General features: G+C 34.7%; 1 protein-coding gene across 1 annotated transcript in view; it reads left to right on the top strand.

Annotated features, from left to right (window-relative positions):
• Window positions 1-20,385, top strand: part of PTPRD (protein tyrosine phosphatase receptor type D) — a 2,237,777-nt gene that overhangs the window by 1,195,572 nt on the left and 1,021,820 nt on the right. The window contains exon 8 of the mRNA XM_086685253.1: window positions 11,700-11,733. The gene's annotated coding sequence lies outside the window, so the exon portion shown is untranslated. The remainder of the gene's footprint in view (window positions 1-11,699; window positions 11,734-20,385) is intronic.

The following is a 20,385-nucleotide window of genomic DNA, read 5'->3' as shown; positions in this document are numbered from 1 at the left end:
TTATCTTGCCACCCAGAGACAACCACTCGTATTTCAATAAATATGTCTTTTCTGTGTATTTGATATTTATCCCTTATTTGTGTATGTGTGTGTGTACATATCTACATACACACACAAAAGAACTGTGAGTGTATCATCACAAAACATGTACAAATGTGTTTATGGAAGCACTATTCATAATCATCCTAAAGTAGAAGCAGCCTAAATATCATCAACAGTAGAATGGGTAAATAAGACATGTCTATTCACATATTGGAATCCTACACATCAGTGGAAATAAATGTATATATATCATCATGGTTGATACTCATAAACTTAGAACAAAAAAGGTCAGACACCAAATCAGACACAATCTATGACTCATTTATGCAAATTTCAGAAACAAACACACCAGTCTGTGGTGTTCAAAGTCAAGTAATGAGGACATGAACTAACATGATGGGGGTGAGAATGAAAAGAAGAAATAGTAAAAATTAAACAAGAGCATGAAACTTTTGTTTCCTATATGTGGGTACCAAAAGAGAAAAAGAAGGTTTACTTTGCAATTTTGAGTTAGTCGGTGACAGGAGGAGGGAAAACCAAGAGAAAGCCTTCATATAGACTAAGAACGTGGACTTATGACTAATTGACTTTGAGGTGGCAGTGGGATGTCTGCATGGAAGTCTCCCAGAAAGTTAAAGATTAAGAAAGAAGTTTTGGGGGCGCCTGGGTGGCGCAGTCGGTTAAGCGTCCGACTTCGGCCAGGTCACGATCTCGCGGTCCGTGAGTTCGAGCCCCGCGTCAGGCTCTGGGCTGATGGCTCAGAGCCTGGAGCCTGTTTCCGATTCTGTGTCTCCCTCTCTCTCTGCCCCTCCCCCGTTCATGCTCTGTCTCTCTCTGTCCCAAAAATAAATAAAAACGTTGAAAAGAAAAAAAAAAATTAAAAAAAAGAAAGAAGTTTTGGTAAGAGCTATGCATAATAGGAAATCTCATCTTTGTAAATATTTGAAACTATGCTAATGGATTAAAATGTTCAAGAAAAGGCTGTCACATGATCCAAGATCATGGACAATTTTTATTTCTTGTTTGGGGAAGAATAAAAATGTGCAAAGAAGGAACAAAAGATATTAGAAAATGTTAGCCATGATAACTGGAAGAAGGAAGAGAAGGACAAGAAGGAGTGGCTAAAGAATGGCATGGTGAATAGTTCATTACAGTGCTCACAAGCCAAATCTATGCTAAATTTATCTAATCCATGCAAACACAGTATTTTCTGAAATAAGTACCATTATTACCATTTACGGATGAGAGGACTGAGGTCAGAGAAGTTAGGTAATTTGCTAATTTTCTCACGTTTATGCAGTAAGTGGCAAAGTCTTAATTCAAATCTAATACTTCTAGCTCCAGAGATCATGTTTTTAGCATTACAGTGGAAAAGAAGCAGAAAAATACCTTTGCTTTGGTATAAAGAAAAGAGTTATTGGGAGAAGATCTATTCAATCATTAAAAAATTTCAAAATCAAGGTACATTAATTGAGAATTTGCAATCATCAAATTGGCCTAAGACTTCCTTTGCAAGAATGAGTGAATGGTAATGGAGCCATTTGAAAGTGGAGAGAAAGGAGTTTATATAACATATTATTTATTTTATTTTTAATGTTTATTTATTTTTGAGAGAGAGAGATTGAACAAGCAAGGGGAAGGGCAGAGAGAAGGCGACAGAGAATTCGAAGCAGGTTGCATGCTGTTACTGCAGAGCCCAAGGTGGGGCTTGACCCACCTTGTAAGATCATGACCTGAGCTGAAGTCAGATGCTTGATCAACTGAGCCACTCAGGCACCCATATTACATATCTTTTAAAGGTCACACTGTTCCTCAACCCTGTCCCCTCCTACCCACCCCCACCCCCAGAATCTTGTACCTGAATAATTTTCCTGTCTGCAAGAACATCTTCCTTAAGTACCTATGTTTATCATAATCCTCTTATACCACAATATTCCCTTTCAATTTTGCTACTGGCTTCATTCTCTCACAGACTTGCTTTAAACTCCTTATTTTTGGAAGTGGTATTGAAAACTCAAGAGTATATCATATTCTTCCTCTTCTCACACCATTTTTGAATTGTGGAGAAAGTGTGTGTGTGTGTGTGTGTGTGTGTGTGTGTGGAGGGAAACCTCCATTGGAAAAATGAGTGAATTTTGCAAATGGAAATCTTTATTTTAGTGAAAAGGTAGAACTTTGTAGAAAAGTTGAATTTTTTCACAGTAGAACAGAGGATGTGCCAAGAAACTGCACTGAACTTTATGGGAAACATTGCCCTACATACTGAAACATTTGCCGTTGAGTAGAAATCAGAGAAAGAAGAGGTAAAGAAGAAAAAGTTTTCAGTAAGAGGGAAGTACATATTACTGTGGGCCACATATTAGGGGAACAGATAAGAGAAGTAGACAGAGATTCCAATTGGAATATTTACATGTTAGTAATATTGCCTTAATTACCACCAACCAGCCAGGCCCCGTAGCTCTAATATGGGGAAACTGAAGAAACAGACCCAGGGACAAAGTCAGGGATGTAAGACACTAGGGATGTATATATTTGAAAACTGTTAATTTATACATTATAGATTTCCTTGTTATATAGAATCATAACTTCCTTAATACTACTTAAATTTCACATTTTTCAACTACATAACTTTGTTCTCAAATATCCTCTATTTTGTTCTCCAATCTTCTCTATTCATTAGTTTATTTATTTATTGAATCTTCTCTATTCATTAGTTTTTTTATTGAATTTATTTATTCATTAGTTTATTTATTAGTAGAGCTCAATCTCTACTTCAAGTTTAATGTTCTAAGACTTCTGCTAAAGAGTAAGAGACAATAAGAAGGCTGAATTTGGTTGTTCCTACCTCCAAATCAAAACAATAGCAGTGATTGGTCCTTTCTTTGTAATGGCAATTTTCAGAGAATAATTTTAATATATTTCAAAAACACCTATCTTCTTAGGTATGTGCAGATTCTCCTTGAAATCCTATTTTAGCTCTTCAACCTTCCCAATATATTTTTCTTCTCTAAATAGAATGCAAAGGTAGATTTTACATTATTAGCACTTCATATTCCAAACATAAGTTATCCAAAGAAAACATTTTTAATGTACAACGAAAAGCATAGCAAAATTAAATAGCAAATTCACTACATTTTTTTTTAGGACAAACAGATTAAATGTGCAGAAAATATGCAAAGCTGTAGTGTTTGCCATGTGTTAGCAAATTAAAAATTATCTCAAGAAAAGGAAAAGCCAAAGGGCAAACATCAGTACAATTTCCAAAGACTACGTAAAAATGATTTTAGCATTGGAAAAAAAGATAGGTGGAAACAATGATAAATATGGGAGAAAGAATGCATTTTGTTAAGCAATGGTCTCCCCAGAATTACAGGATAAAAATTCAATTTTGCACCAACCATGTTCAAGTCTTCCAGAGATTATGATTTTCTACAGCTTTATTTTGTCATAACAAAGAATAGTTTAACATTGCACAAACCCAAAGTATAACTTTACTATGACACAAATCCTGAATTTACAATTGTATTAATTGAAACCGAAGCAGATTTACTCAGACTAATAGTATAAGCCATGTCCTAGAACAAGAAGCTGCTTGTGAAATTTGTTTCAGTTTGTGTCCATCTACATATTTCCTTTAAGAAAAATATTCTAATGATTTATTTCTATTTTTACTTTATTTATTCTACTGGTGTTAGATGCACATTTTGTTGCTTTGCCTACAGTTTCCATAGTGGTTGGTAACACTCAAGCAATCTGAGAGTCCATCACCATGTTCATTCTTCCTGAATAAACCATTGTGATTTTCCATGTTGCTAAGTTATAACTTGCAAAAATTAGGATCAAATAAAGTAAATAGAACAACATTAAGCTGCAATTTCATTGTGAATTTATTGTATCTCCTTTCACTGAAATGTGTGATTCAAGGAAAAACAATATCATGATGTCATTTATTTTCCTATTGAATTAATCTGTGGGTTTTAGATTTTGAAAGGAATTAGGAGGAAATGAAGGAGAGTGGTAGTTATAAGAAGTGTTTGGTACTGGAATAATAGAGAACAGGTTGAAATTGACAGATCATCAAAGTGCCACTGGAATGTTATTGTGAACTCAGAAATGCTGGAGAAGGAAATATAATTTCATTGAATCTAAACCATAAGCCACATGAAGCATAAGTCAACTTTGTTTATTGAGGCACCTAGCACAGAATGTACTAAGTACATACTTGGTAAAGATGGAATTCAACTTCCCTCTGTAGCTAAGCTGCACAGAACTTGATTGTAATTTGCCTTCAGTTCTCACTCTTAATGTTGGGATTCCTTAGACTCTGGTATTAGCCTTACACTCTTTGCTACTGACTCACACTCCAATATCCATGCCTTTAGATACCACCTCTATGATAATGATTCCCAATACGTATCTCCAGACCTAATGTCTCCTCTGACTACTGATTACTACACCCAACTTCATACTTAATATTTGTACTCACATAACTAAGAAATACTTCAGCGTAACATGGCTAAAATAGAATCATCACAGCTGATAACACACATATAATTAAACCTATATTCTCTACCAGTCTTGTCTCTCTCAGTAAATACCATCAACATCCACTCAATTACTAAATTTCCAACCAGTAACTATCCTTTCTCTCTTTCTTTAACTCACGACCCACATGCAATCCATCAGTAAATTTTGTTGACTTTACCTTTGAAATGCATTCTAGGTCAACTTAGATCTATCGAATTTTGTAGCTCACCAAATATACTATAGTCTAAAACACTACAAGTCCTTTCCTGGGAAGTTTCAGAACTCATCTCTCAGTTTTTACCTCTGCCTCTACTTTCCATTTTTGAGTAGGCATAGGCATGTTTCATACAAAATCAGGCAATGTCATTACTGCTTAAAACCCTCCAGTGACTCCCTATTGCTCTTAGAATATAATCCAACTTCTTAGCAATGGCCACCATCCAATCTGTGATATGGCCTCACCTATCACTATAATGTATCTTTTGCCACTCTTTCCTTTTCACTAGATTCCAGGTACATTGGCCCTCTTTCTGTTTCTTGAATATAAATTCATACAATGCCATATGTGTTCACTATCCTTTTACATAAACATTTTATCATCTTATCTTGCATGACTGTCTTGTTCTGTGTTATTAGGCCTTACCATCCAAAATATTCTTCCTCTGAGCCTCATTACTTATTTAATTTTGTCCATTTCACTAATTGTGTGAAATTATTTTATTGTTTTATTTGTTTAGTTGCTTATTTTCTTTCTCCCCCTCACCCCTCCATGCGTCCAGAATGTAAGTCGGAAACATGTCCACATGGCTACCACTGTATCCCCAGTGAGAACAGCACACAACACATAGTAGATGCTAAAAACACTCATTTAATAAATGTTAAAAATAATTATTTTATCTAGAGTAAAGAAAAAATAAAGCTTAAATTGTTCTTTACTCATTTTAACTCACTATTTTGTTATTTGCTTGATATTGCATAATTGTAGATTCATTAAATTTATCACATGGTTAAAGTATTTTTATTGTGTAAATATTTAAATAAGAGAACAAAGAACACCATGACAGTCTTTTTAATGGAAGTCTTGAAGGTATGTAGAGTGACCAGGCAGGGATCTCAAAGTCTAAGAGGAAAAAATGGATACAAAGAGGAAACAAAAAGATCAAAATCAATAGTCCTTTATGTTCTGGAGACAACACATAGCAGATGCCAGTTGAACACTAGGAGAACCAGTTGGTTAATCCTTTCTTCTCTGAGAGTTTCATGGTGGTGGGATAGATTCCTTAGGCTTGGGAGTTCAGTTTTAAAACCAAGACAAGTTGGTCACCCTAGTTGAAAATAAGGACTTTTGCTATTTATATTTTTAATATATTCCCCTTTACTTCTTTCCCATCTACTTCTGTAAATAAAAGCCCTTAGAAAACTATAAAAATATCTTTGTTGGTTTTGAAAATATATGAGAGGGGAGAACAGTTGAGACTGTCCTGTTTTTCAGTGGAACTAATTAAGAAGCAAGTAGATGCTGCTGAGCATGAGGAGTGATGACTAAAAAACTTCAATAGGAAGGGTGATACAATCCTGGGAAGAAGAGGAAGGAGAGTATCAGAATCTCCATCTTTAACTAGCAGTTGAGTTCACTAACATTTTGTTGGAGGAAGTTGTTGAGAGACCATGACCATCAGTTGACCCATGAGCTGGATCCAAGCAGTTGGGGCTCATTACCCTTCTCCAGTCCTTGGAATGTACTTTCTGCCCACTGTTCCCATAGCTAGAGTCTCTTCAAGGACAAAACCTTGACAGAGTAATATGTTGTTGAGACCATCTGGACTATCTATACATGTGGCTGAACCCTGTTGAGGCCTCTGTACATACCTTTAAGATCTGTTGAGCAAATGCAGAGATCTGCTCCTTTTGAAGCCACCCAAGACAAGCCTCATATGTAACTTTCCTTGCTTGGTTAAAAACCTGCCACCTACCACTCTGGGTGGTCTGCTTTTTTTCTTATTGAGTCTCTCCCTGCCCTCCGTGTAAGGGGCCAGTTTCAGATTTCACCTGGAGAACTCCTGAGGTTGTGATCCAACACATTTATTGTGATTACTGATGTATTTGTATTTATTTTGTTGTGTACTTTTAATTTACTTAGCTATTTCTTTTTTTAATTTATTTTAAAATTTTAATTCATTTTTGAAAGACAGAGACAGAGCACTAGTGGGGGAAAGGCAAAGAGAGAGGGAGACACAGAATCTGAAGCAGGCTCCAGGCTCTGAGTTGTCAGCACAGAGCCTGACACAGGGCTGGATCCCACAAACTGTGAGATCATGACCTGAGCACTTAACGAACTGAGCCACCCAGGCACCCCTTTAGTTAGCTATTTCTATGCATGATATCTCTCTCTTTTTTGTAGTCATTTCTTTATCTTTTTCCCCCTCCTACTCAACTGGACCTTTGTGTGTGTGTGTGTGTGTGTGGTTACCTTTAAGTTTTAATGCTGATACCTCATTTAAGTATAAAGCTAATGAATATTCTTACCCTTCTCCCAAATAATATAAGAGCTTTAGAACACTCTATAACCTGTCTAACCAACCTTTTGCATATTCTAGATGTGCAGTGTTTTCAGTCACTTTATCTCCAAATTGATTATTAATATTATATTATCATATTTTATACATTATTGATATTACTATATTATCCTATTGTCTTATATAGTTAGTGATATTTTTTAGATTTACCTATATGAATCAGTTTCTTTACTTACCATCCTTTCTTTACACCCCTCTCTTTCTGAATTCAGTTTACTGCTACCTAAATTGTATCTTTTAGATTTCCCTCAGTAAAGGATGTAATAGAAACTAATGATTTTTTGTCTGAAAACATCTCTTTTAATCTTCATTAGTAAATTAGTGTATAGACAGGTAAAACCTGCTGTAATAGTTATTTTCACTTAGCACAGTTGAGATATGATTCTTCTATTCTACATCTTCTACTATTCTTGTTGAAAAGTTTGCTGTAAACCTAATCTGCTCCTCTTTAAATACCTATTTTGTCTTCTAGCTATTTTTTAATTTATGTTTGTTTGTGAGGGAGATTTATTGGATTTATCTTGAGATTCATTTAACTTCCTGAAGAAATAGGTAAATAGGTAGATTTATATAAATAGATTTATACAGACATACAGATACTTTTCAAAAGTTATATGTATTAATATCACAACTCTTGAACATTTTTCATATATTACTTTTTAAGGTTCCTTATGCTTGTTGTCTTTCTGGCTCTTATTAGACACATGTTGGACCATCTCACCCATTTTTTTGTGTCTCACATGCTCTTTCTTATCACTTTTACTTCCTCATTGTTTCTCTGGTAATGTTATGGACAATTTATTCAGCTCTTCATGTTAATTATATCTTAGCTATATTTAATATATCTGTTTATTAATTTTAATGATTATATTATTATTTGTAAAATTATAATTGCCACTCATGGAAAATGCTCTTGTTCTTTTGCTAACATCTTGTTTATTTCATATATTTTCTCCCCATCTTTCATTTTTAATTATTTTAAGTATTTTCTAATCTATGTTTAGTAATCTCATTATCAGAATGTTTTGGTGTCTCTAATCTTGCTCTTTGATCTTTCAGTTGAATTTCATTCAAGATTTACTCATTATTTGATAATTATAGATTTGAACTCCTGCTTAGCTTGGCTTTATATTAATAATTCCTAAATCCTTTCTTGGGCGTGTGCCCTTCCAAAGAATTTTGGAGACTGAATCCACAAGGTACCAATCCAGAAATACTTTTTTTTTTTTGTTGTTAAATCCTCTCTGTGGAGTTTCTCTGTTCTTGTTAGTAGTATCAATTCAACCACCATACCTGTGTAAAAGATTTTCATGAGAGATTTTTCAATCTCTTGTCCTTGAAATCCCAAGACTCTTGACAGAGATTCAAAAATGTCTCAGAGAACCAAAAGATCAGTGACTCCTTATCAATCATTTCCACATTTTCTTCTTCAGTTCGGCCTCTGAAGATTTCCTTAATGTATTTCTCTGAGTTTTGTATTTCAAGTAATATTTGTTATACTTTATCTAGTTTTCTATAAATTTTGATAAGATTCTTTGTTTTTGGTTTATAATATTTGATGTATATATTTGACGGAAATAGAGCTACTTTAATTTCATTTTTATTTTGGTTCTGTAAAATAAAGAACTTGCAACTAATTATGAGCGAAGCAAGAGTCATTTGTATTTCAAGAGTAAAAAAGTAAGACCAAATATGTATCCTTTCTCTTTACACACACACACAGACTATTCTGGACTTTGGCTGAGGAGCTGTTTATGGAATATAGGTCATGAGGCTTAGTCATCCCAATTCCCTTTCATTCTCAGTTTCTTTCCCTGTTATCACTGATCTGCCATTTCAGCTCAAGTCATGGACTTGTTCACAACTAATATGAGAAATGAGGACTGGAGTTTTTGTATGAAGAAAAGGAAATGCCAAAAGAAAGAAATCCGATAAAATTAGAAAAGAAGAGAATCACTCTGACCACTTATGCATATATCTATATATCTGCATGTATGTGTGTTTGCTTGTCAGAGAAATAGATACATATATGTATGTATTATATATGCATGTATGTATTTCAGTGATATTATTGGAACTCAAGATTTCATAGCTAAAATAATTTTCTATGCCCAGAGTGTGTACCTATTTGCATTTGTTTTCATAATTATTTCTATAATTGGTTCTACAAGTAAATGCAGAAATAGCTGGCTTATTCCTACCACCTGCTTGGTAGAGATATACAGAGAAGGCAATAATACATATTTAATTTATTCTTATTTTTCCCACAAATCGTACAATCACAATATTGGAATGATATTCCACTTAGTATTCTGTTCCTACATTCAAACAGCCGGGTTCTTTAATAGAAAATAGATGCTCTTTATGAGAATTAAATGGTCAAATATAGAGAGGTAGATGACTAATTGTAAGTGCTATTTGAATAAATTTGCATATGAAAGGACCTCTAAAAACTTCTTTTAAGAAAAAGAATTTTGTAGGTGCATGTGTTATCCATAAATCATTTTATTTAGGATGACTCCTTTCCCATAATCATGCCAATATCTCTGGAATCAAAACAAAAGTTCCAAAGTTTTTTGATAAGATCTTTTTCATGTCTCTCAATCAATTGGTTATCTACTTAGTAAGTTATCTGTTTTATGTGGAACAGAACCATATCTGTTTTATATGGTACATTCTTAGGACCTGATCAAAATGCAGAAGAAAAAAGATAATGGAAAATATATTTAGAAATGAAAAGAAAAAAAAAAAGAGAGAAAGGGGAAAAGGGAGAAAGAAGGAAATTTGGATCAACAAGCATAGTGAATTTGATAGATGAACATGTAAATTAAGAAACATTGCTATTGTTTTAAATATTCATATAAATCTTTAAGTCAATTATTTAAAATTTTGTTATTCAAGAATTATTTTTCTTGATATTTAACATATTACATGAAAACAAAAAGCACTTAATAATATGGATGAAGAGATAGCTAATTCATAATCATCTGGGGAAAAATTGATATGAATAATTGAACAGAATTGTTTAACTTTTTGAAACCTGAAGTAATTGTGGGCCCGGAAGGAGAATGAAGGATAAGACATTGTGTAAGTGTGTAATGCACTTGCATACTTTATATAAGCAGATTCTGCTCTCACATAGTTAACTTGGTCAAGTGTACAAAATTACAAACAAGGTAATGTTATCATTTTATTCTCTATAAAATATAGATTCCCTTTTCTAAGATGATGCTACTAATTTCAGTCTTGTTGATGGGGTGATCATTTAATGGCTCCAGGCAATTCTGTCACTGTTCCTCAAAACACTAATTTCAAACATATGCTGTGCTAATAGAGGGCCAGAAAGTATTATCACCTTTCCACAAAATTCAAGCCTGCAAAAAAAAAAAAAAAAGGTTTTTTAAACAATACAAAAAATATCTTAAAGAACTTGCTTAAAAAGCCATTTATTAATAGAAGAAATTTTCTTTAATTTCATTCTTTAATTTTATTTTTTCATGAGACTAAAGGTTTCATTTGTAATGGAGATTACTATTTCTTTAAAATGCAAGTGTTATTACCAGAAACAGGTGCAATGCAATAATAAAGGATAACAGATGAACATGAAAAAAATGTACACAACATGTTACCTCTATATTAAATAAATTGTTCCATTTGTCTTATGAATCATCTTCTGGATATCTCCCATGTCAAAGACATAACAGGGAGTCTTCTGGGTAGGCAAAAATGAACAGGATCAAGGCATAAACAACCATCTATAATACAAGAGACAATCTGTTGAGTACTATAGTGGAGGTACAAAATATGTTGGAAATATATAGAAAAAGAAGAGTAATTCCTTCACTGGGTGTCAAGACAAGCTTCATTGAGATGTTAGCTGAGGTGGCCCTGAAAAAATGGGTAGAAAGAATATGGAGGTGGAGAGAAAGTGGTGAACCAAAATATTGTTTAAAAAAAAAAGCATGTGTTTAAGACATAACCTGAGTACAGGGCACAGGGGAAAATAGTAGGAGATAAACTTGAGAGGTAGAATTAGGACTCAAGAGAGAATTAGGGGCAGAGTCTTAGAATGGTAGAACAGGAGCAGCTGACTGAAGCCGCTGAACACTCTGCTAAATATTTCAGCTTTTCTTGTACAAACAACAGAGTGGATTTTTTTATCCCAGCAAGGTGATTTATATGGCATCATCAGAGCTGTGTATTAGGATAAGATTTCATGATTATGTTCATGCCAGGACAAGGACTGTATTATACAGGATTCTCTGTACTTTTAAACTTGAACATCAGAATAAAATATGGTTGCAGAACATACATTTGCCGGCAAGCATATACAAAAAAATTTCAAAGACAACCAGCTATCTAATTTGGATCTAAAGTGGTGAGGATGAAACACTTTCATATGAAATAATTAAATAATTGAGATCAGATTATGTATCTTTATAGCTTATATAATTTTGCTTCTGTAGATAAATGCACAATATGTGTTTGAAGATGATTTAAAAGTCTTCAGTAGTTTTTATATTGCAATATCAAAATATATTTTTGTTGTTTCAGATGATGGTGCCTGTCAATTAACTGAACAACACTGGTAAGTTGGTTTTTCTCTTCTCAAATCTGTGTAGAATGTTTTTCTTTCTGATATTCAAAAGGATTTATGTTGCCTATGAAATCTGCAAAAACATGAACACTTACATAGACTGAAAGTCAAACATGCCCTGAGGTCAGCTATATTTTTTTCCAGGGATTTAACCTCTCCCTTTTTACTTCTGAACTAAGCCAAGACTGGAAATCAGAAAGTATCCTGTACATGTTCACCAGGAGTATAGGAGGGGCATTATTGTCCAAACGTTTTCCATTAAATGTGTACCATATGTTTGCCCAGGGATGACTCTGAGAAAACACCCAAATATTCATACCACCAAAGGCCATATATATATATATATATATATATATATATATTCAGATGGTCATGATGTACACACAGACTGATTGTCATTTTTCCAGTCTCATAACTGACTAAATATGACTTTGTTTTAGTTGAATCAGCATACTGGACAGCAGAAATCAAAGGACAGTTTTCTGTTTTTGTTAGGAACATGCTTGTTCGTGACTCCTTTTGTGGACTTCTATTGGGTAACATTTTACGTTGGGGAGTGAAACAGGTATTAAATGTTGTGGGAAGTAATATTAATGATCATAATGAAATATCTGCTGCAATAGTATGCTCTCAAAAGGGAAAAAGAAAGAAAGAAAGCAACAAAAAACTGGTTCTTGCCAGCTCCCAGTTCTGCTTTCCCCTTTAATTAACTGATTATTTCAGGGTAAACTGTGAAGGGTCAGAAAAAGTCAATCTGGTTTAGTTAAATAATTTTCAAGTGTATGAGATAAAATTTTACAGAAAATAAATGTATTTTTTTAATAGTACAGTCTATGCAAAGGCTATCCTATCATCACCTTGCAATAGTCAAAATATAAAAATCAATAGTGGTTGGGGGGGTTAGAGAGATCTAAACATAACATAAGTAAATATCATTATTGGTGTCCTTGAAAGTACTTGACTTTTGCCTTCAAAATATAGTAGGTTGTCATTGTTTTTGTATCATGTTACCATTGACATTAATCAGTGTTATCCAGTCTAATTGTTAAGCTTATTCAGATTTCAAGGAGATTATCAGGAAGGCAGGATAGAAGTCTGACTAGGTTGGATGAGTCAGTAACAGTATATAATGAAGCTAAGAGGCCTTAGTTGTCCAGTCTTAGAAGGAAATGTGAAGACTTTTCTGGAAGCTGTATTCCCCTAGGAGGCTGGAGAAGACCATGGAAGTAGAAATTCTAAAATCAGTCTGAAGCTTTCTGCTCAAACTTTTCCTCTAAATGAGTGTTTCTTCACCCAAATGGCATGTCAGAATCACCTGGGATATTGAAAAAAAATTAGTTAATACCTGGGCCCCACCCAGACCAGTTAATTCAGTCTCTCTGGGTGGAGCTCAGCATGATGCTCCAGCTTGCTGGTGAGTCCAGGAGCAACTGGAGTTGAGAAGCAGTGTCATATATTAGGGCTTGACATTTTTTGGCAAATTCCCAAGTGATATTGATTTTACTGCTCCATGGACTACAGTTTAGGTAATAGAGGCCTACCCGCCCCCATAAGTTTTTCCACATGTCCCAGGAGGGTCAGTATTACTTGGGAGTAGTTACCTTTTTTTCCAAAGATGAGGGGAGTGAAGGAAAGGGTAGAAAGGAGAAAAAGGACATCCAAAAATGGCACATCATGTAGATTTGTGTAGAATATTCAGTTCCCCACATGATTGAATTTGAAAGGCAATGGAAAAATTCCTGCATTCCAAAATATCTAATCTCATGAAATAATATGCCTGAATTTGCAGTATTATAATTCATTTCATTTTAGTGCTTTTTAAACTGAATGTACAAATACTATTCTTTGGTACAATTGTTACAAATATAGAGGATCAAGAAAGAGGGGCAGAATTGGCAGGAATCTGAATTTTAATAATCATTCCAGGTGATGTAATCAAGAATGAAGCTTAGAAATTAACATTGTCAAAATGTCCATACTACCCAAAGCAGTCGATAGATTCAATATAATCCCTGTTAAAATGCCAACAGCATTTTTCACAGAACTGGAACAAATAATTCTAAAATTTGTATGGAACAAAATACCACAAAAGCCAAAGCAATCTTTAGATAAAACAAAAAAGCTAGTGGTTTCACAATTCCAGGTTTCAAGATATACTACAAAGCTGGAGTAAGTAATCAAAATAGTATGGTACTGGCACAAAAATAGACACACAGATCAGTGGAACAGAATAGAGAGCCCAGAGTGGGGTTTACCCACACTCATATGGTCAGTCTATGACAAATGAGGCAAGAATATGCAAAGGAAAAAAGTCTCTTTAATAAATGGTGCTGGGAAAACTGGACAGCTACATACAAAAGAATGAAACTGGACCACTTTCTTATACCATACACAAAATTAAACTCAAAATGAATTAAAGACTAAATGTGAGAACTGAAACTAACAATCTTAGAAGAGAACATAGGCATTAATTTCTCTGACATCAACCTTAGCAATATGTTTCTAGATATGTCTCCAAAGGCAAGGAAAACAAAAGTAAACATAAACAATTCAAACTATATCAAAATAAAAAGCTTTTGCACAGTGAAGGAAAGCATCAACAAAATAAAGACCACCTGATGAATAAGAAAATGTATTTGCAAATGATATACCCAATAGGGAGTTAATATTCAAGATATATAAAGAAGTGATGCAGACCAACACCAATAAACAAATAAATTCATAAATACATAAGTAAAATATGATTAAAAATGTACCTAAACAGCCATTTTTTTCTGAGAAGACTTCACAGATGGCCAATAGACACATAAAAAGATACTCAACATCACTAATCATCAGGGGAATGCAAATCAAAACTATAATGAGATATCATCTCACACCTGTCACAAGGACTAAAATCAAGAAAACAAAAAATAACAAGCATTGGTGAGGATGTGGAGAAAAAGGAATCCTTCTACACTATTGGGGGGAATATAAATTGGTGCAGTCACTGTGGAAAACAATATGAAGTTTCCTCAAAATGATAAAAACAGAAATACAATATAATCCAATAATTCCACTACTGGGTATTAACCTAAAGAAAACAAACAAACAAACAAAATACTAAGTTGAAAAGATATATGCACCCCTATATTTATTGCAGCATTATTTACAATAGCCACAATGTGGAAGCAACCTAAGTGTCCATTGATAGACAAAGAGATGGGGAGATTTGGTGTATGTGTGTATGTAAGTGTATATGTGCATGTATATATGTACACACACATGTATACATACATATACATAATGGAATATTGCAGAGCCATGGAAAAGGGTGATATCTTGCCACTTGGGACAATATAGATGGACCTAGAGGGTATCATGGTAATAATTCAGACTGAGAAAGACAAATACCTTATGATTTTACTCCTATGTGGAATCTAAAAAACAAAACAAATGAATAAACGAAAAAAGCAGAACCAGACCTATAAATTCAGAGAACAAGCTAATGGTTTCCAGAGGAAAGGGAGGTGGGGATAGGCAAAATGGGTGAAGGGGAGTGGAAGATACAGGTGTCCAGTTCTGGAATAAATAAGTCATGGAAATAAAAGGCACAGCATAGTCATTGACTATAGTCAATGATTTTGTAAGAGCATTGTATGATGACAAATGGTAGCAACACTTGTGGTGAGCATGGGCTCAAAAGCCAAAAAGTTTGAATTTGAGTCCCAGAGCATAACTATAGAGAAGTTGAATCACTATCTTCTACACCTGAAACTAATGTAAAATTGTGTGTCAACTATACTCATATAAAAAATATTTTAAGCAAGAATGGAGCTTAGAAGCCATTGTTTTAGACTATACACTACTTTTTTTCCTGGCCTTCTTGTAATATATGACATATACCTCTTCTTTAATATTTTATATATACAATTCCATATGTTAATAGAGGTCCAATATAACAGCAAAATAATAATAATAGTTAAGTTATATGGTGCTTACTGTTTTGTTAGGCACTATTCTGAGTGCTTCATATTCTTTAAAACAATCCCAGATAATGTATACTTTTGCTATTATTGTCTTTACATGTAGGGAAACTGGGAAACAGAATGTTAAATTGCTTAAACTCACATAGCTAATAAGTGGTAGAACTGGGATTCAAACTCAAACTTTTTGGCTTTTGAGCCCATGCTCTACTAAACTACCAACTGTGAATTAATACACATATTCAACAAATGTTTCTGGAGCAGCTTCTATACAGCAAGTGCTAGGAATGGATCAGTAAGCACAACAAAATATGTGCCTTTATGAAGATTCCTATCTCATGGGAGACATAGGCTCTTATTTTTAGAAGAGCCAGAATTTTATAAAAGAACTTAGAATTCCTGGCAATAAGACATGAGCTTCAAATGTGATCATTCCATTTGCTTTCTGAGTGACCTTAGCAAATCGCTTTATCTCTTTAGTAATCCAATGAAATAATATGAAAGGATATCTAAATGAGTTATTTTCATTACTTACATCATAATTGACTAGAATAAAAAATGTTTTGTGTGTGTGTTTGACTTAAAAAATGTCTTAGTTGAAAGAGATTGATTTCCCCATTGCAATAGACAGAAAGAGCATCATGAAAACACCACTTATCAGGAAGGTGTTGGGGGGCAGTTTTAGTGGTGTTAGTAGGGGGGATGATTGTCATAATTATGGCAATGTTTGAGATGATGAAATTGATGGTAAAAACTACCATTCATTATGCACTTACTGTAGCTCAGATGTTATGCACTAAACTTCTTATATTATTATTTTATTTAATCCATTTCACAATCCTATGAAGTAGTACAGTTATTGCCCATAATATAGAGCTGGCAAATAAGGGATTAGAAAGTTTAAATATCTCACCCACGTCACATAACTAAATAAGTAATGGAGTCATGCATCAATTATCTCTTATTATGTAATAAACTTCCCTAAATCTCATTGATGTAAAATAGCCACTTGTTATTCCTCATGATTGTTACAGGGGGCAGCTATTCTGCTTTCCCTGTTTTCTGGGGCCACTTATGTGACTACATTCAACTAGGGTTATAATGAAGTTCGCAGTTTTCCAAGTGGCCTCTCTTACTACATGATAAATCATCTGCCAAAGGCCCTCCACATAATCTTTCTCTCTAGCAGAATAACTTAGACTTGCACATAACATGCAGCTTATTTCCAAGGAGTGTTCCAAAGGACAAGCCCCACTACAAGTGCCTCACCTAGCAACATACTTGCTAAAGTCCCATTGGTCAAAATAAACCACATGGTCAAGCCCAGACTCAATGTAGGAAGGAACCAAACAAAGACAAAAATACCTAGAGGCATGGTTCGGTCTCCTATACCAGGTATGGCTAACCCCAAGAGCCGTCGTGCTTTTAATTACTACAGTATATTCCTTCCCTGGAGATATTAAAAGTAACACTGGAAGGAAACATACCACATAGTGTTGTTTAAGAGACATCATAGGCCGACTTGACCTGACCTTATTCCAACAATGATGAGTACATCTAAGTACTCAAGAGGAAATTTATTATAGAAGATTCAATACTGAGGTTCTTTTGAAGCTTCGTAGTTCAAGAATTCAGAGGTTTGGAAGGATCTCTCTATAGTCTGATTACCAAATACAGACAAGGCATAGTTAACAAAGTTGTGAAAGCTATTGACACACTGGATTTCTACTCTTTCCCTAATGTAAGATTCTATTTTCATAAGTGCACATCTGCATGCAGGTTAACAACAAAAGGGTCAACAATGATATTGTGTCTACTTAGATTACCAAATTGCATCTTACTTGAATCCTCAAGATTGAACCCAAAGCATACAGAGAGGGTCTGAAAGATTCAGAAGGCAAAAGGCTCCTACATTTCCCAATGGCACATCTAAAATGTGGAGATCTATCTTAATGTGAGTTTGTGAATAACAGGATTTTAATACCTTGTGCCTCAATGGGCCTATCAAAATGAGTTAGATAGAAAACAAATGCCATGCTTATCCAGAACTTTATCATTGTGGTGATCAGTTTTCCCAGTCTGTACCATACAACCCTTACTTAAGACCTAGGAGAATCTAGATTGTCCAATAGCCTTAATAATATAAAGAGTCTTGCCTCACTGCTTTTCAGGCTCTTTTTTTTTTTTTTTTTTTTTTTTCCTCTAGGAGCTCCACAGAGAACATCTGTCTCTAGGACTATAAATTTGGTACTTTTTACCAGCTCTAAATTTTCTCTATTGCTTAAGAGTATTAGAGATCACAGCTTACTCCCATCATTTAGGGACTAACAATGTGGAAAATTGAGTGAACTCAATATGATCACCACTCAAGAGTTCTCCCTGTGAACCAAAGTCTTCTTTAAATTTTGAAATAACTTCCAAACAAGAAGGCAGAAAGGAACAAAAGTGTGTGTGAGAAAACATGTGTTTTGTTTTTTTTTGTTTGTTTGGTTTGTTTTTGTTTGTTTGTTTCTGCTTTTCCTTGGCACAAAATGGAAGTGTAGTTTCCTCTGTCATGACAGGAAACAGGATCCATTTTTCATGTTATTTCAGGGAGTTCTGTTTTTTTTGTTTTTTTTTGTTTTTTTTTTTTTATTTTTTTTTTTAAATTTTTTTTTTTCAACGTTTATTTATTTTTTTGGGACAGAGAGAGACAGAGCATGAACAGGGGAGGGGCAGAGAGAGAGGGAGACACAGAATCGGAAACAGGCTCCAGGCTCCGAGCCATCAGCCCAGAGCCTGACGCGGGGCTCGAACTCCCGGACCGCGAGATCGTGACCTGGCTGAAGTCGGACGCTCAACCGACTGCGCCACCCAGGCGCCCCCAGGGAGTTCTGTTTTAAGAGTCAATAAAAACTGAATCCTTGTTGCTGGAAGAGAAAATGGAAGAAAAAATGGAAGAGAACTAATGCCCTAATATATCAAATAGGAATTTCTAAGTTGTACCAACAAAATAATTTGGTGCATGTACAAATGAGGATTCATATGTACAAAATTCAAATTTTGTATTTGTAAATGAGATACTTACACAATCAAATAGGTACCTTTGATTACAATCATTGTATATGCAAATTCATCACTTGCTAAAGCAGTCATATTTTGGCATGTGCATACATAATTAGTGGTTTCTAATTTAAGGTAATTTTATGTCAGAACTAGTCTTACCTATTGGATCTCATGTTTTACATATTAGCCAAAAAATACTTTTTTCAGTTTAAAAATTTTCAGTAATCATATTACTGTCATTTTATGGATGAAATCTCTCTCCTTATATCAATAACATTGTAACATATCTGAAAAGTAGATGGATTTAAAAATCAATTAATGGGGCGCCTGGGTGGCTCAGTCGGTTGAACAACCGACTTTGGCTCAGGTCATGATCTCGCGGTTTGTGAGTTCGAGCCCCGCGTTGGGCTCTGTGCTGACAGCTCAGAGCCTGGACCCTGCTTCTGATTCTGTGTCTCCTCTCTCTGCCCCGCCCCCACTCATGCTCTGTCTCTCTGTCTCAGAAATAAACATAATTTTTTTAATATTAAAAAAATAAATAAAATAAATAAAAAAATCAATTAGTTATTTAATGTAGTCTTTTATTTGTCCTTAAAGTAACCCTTAACTTAATGGTACCTCTGACATCTTATTTTCAAGATATTTTGATAAATATCATCTTGCAATCAATAGTATCTTATTACAAATGTCATTGTGTTATCAAAAAGAATAACACACATTTATATTTGCATATTATATATCAGGCACCTATCCTTCACAACTAGTCTGTAAGGCAAATTTACCATGTTTTATAGATGAGGAAAGTGAGGCATAGATGACTCTCCCCAGGGCACACAGTAACTGCATGGCAAGGCAAGAAACTCAGCTCTTGGTAAGACTGTGGCTGTGACCCTTACTAGATGCTCTATTGACCTTCCTTGAGTCTTTCCTTTGAGGCAGCTGTGATGATCCAGGAAGCTGTAATGAGACCCTACAGGAATTAGTTCATCTCTTGCTTCTCTCCTTTACCCATCATCTTCTTGTACCCATGCAAACTCAAAGCCTTTCCTCTTTTCTTTCCTTTCACCCTCTTGCTTATATTTAAATCTGTCCTCTGAAGACTCTAGGACAGTATCAGACTGGTTACAGAGCCTGGGGAAATTTGGTACAAAATCTTCCTTGACTGGTAGTGGGCTAGTGCTTCAGGGGGCCCAGGGATTTGTTCTCCTATGCCTTTTGATAACCATATTAAAAGCAAAACTCTAAGCATCTGTATGTAAACCTAATTCTGCTTGATTTTTGCTCAAATCCCCCCCCCCCCAAAAGTCTCCTTAATCTTATTCAGAAGGAAAGCCAAATTCTTACAGTGGCTTTCAAGGTTACCCATGATCTGACTTCCTCTTTTACCTGGTGGTCTGTAATCAGATTTCACCCTCCCTCTGTAATCTGGCTTCCTTTCTCTCCCTAGAATTTGCTAAGCAATCTCAGGCCTGAGGTCTTTTGAACTTTCTTTCTCTGTTCAGAATGCTTTTCCAGTACTATAGCCTGTGGCTTCCCCTTGGGACCCTCAAGTTTCTGTTCGAATGTGAATTTATCACACTGCTCTTTCTCCCACCTCTGCTTCTTTTTATCCCACTTAATTTATCTTCTTTTG

This window comes from Puma concolor, chromosome D4 (assembly GCF_028749965.1).
Source record: "Puma concolor isolate L17-30 chromosome D4, mPumCon1.1.hap2, whole genome shotgun sequence".
Taxonomy (NCBI): Eukaryota; Metazoa; Chordata; class Mammalia; order Carnivora; family Felidae; genus Puma; species Puma concolor.
This window is presented reverse-complemented; position numbering and strand designations above follow the sequence as displayed.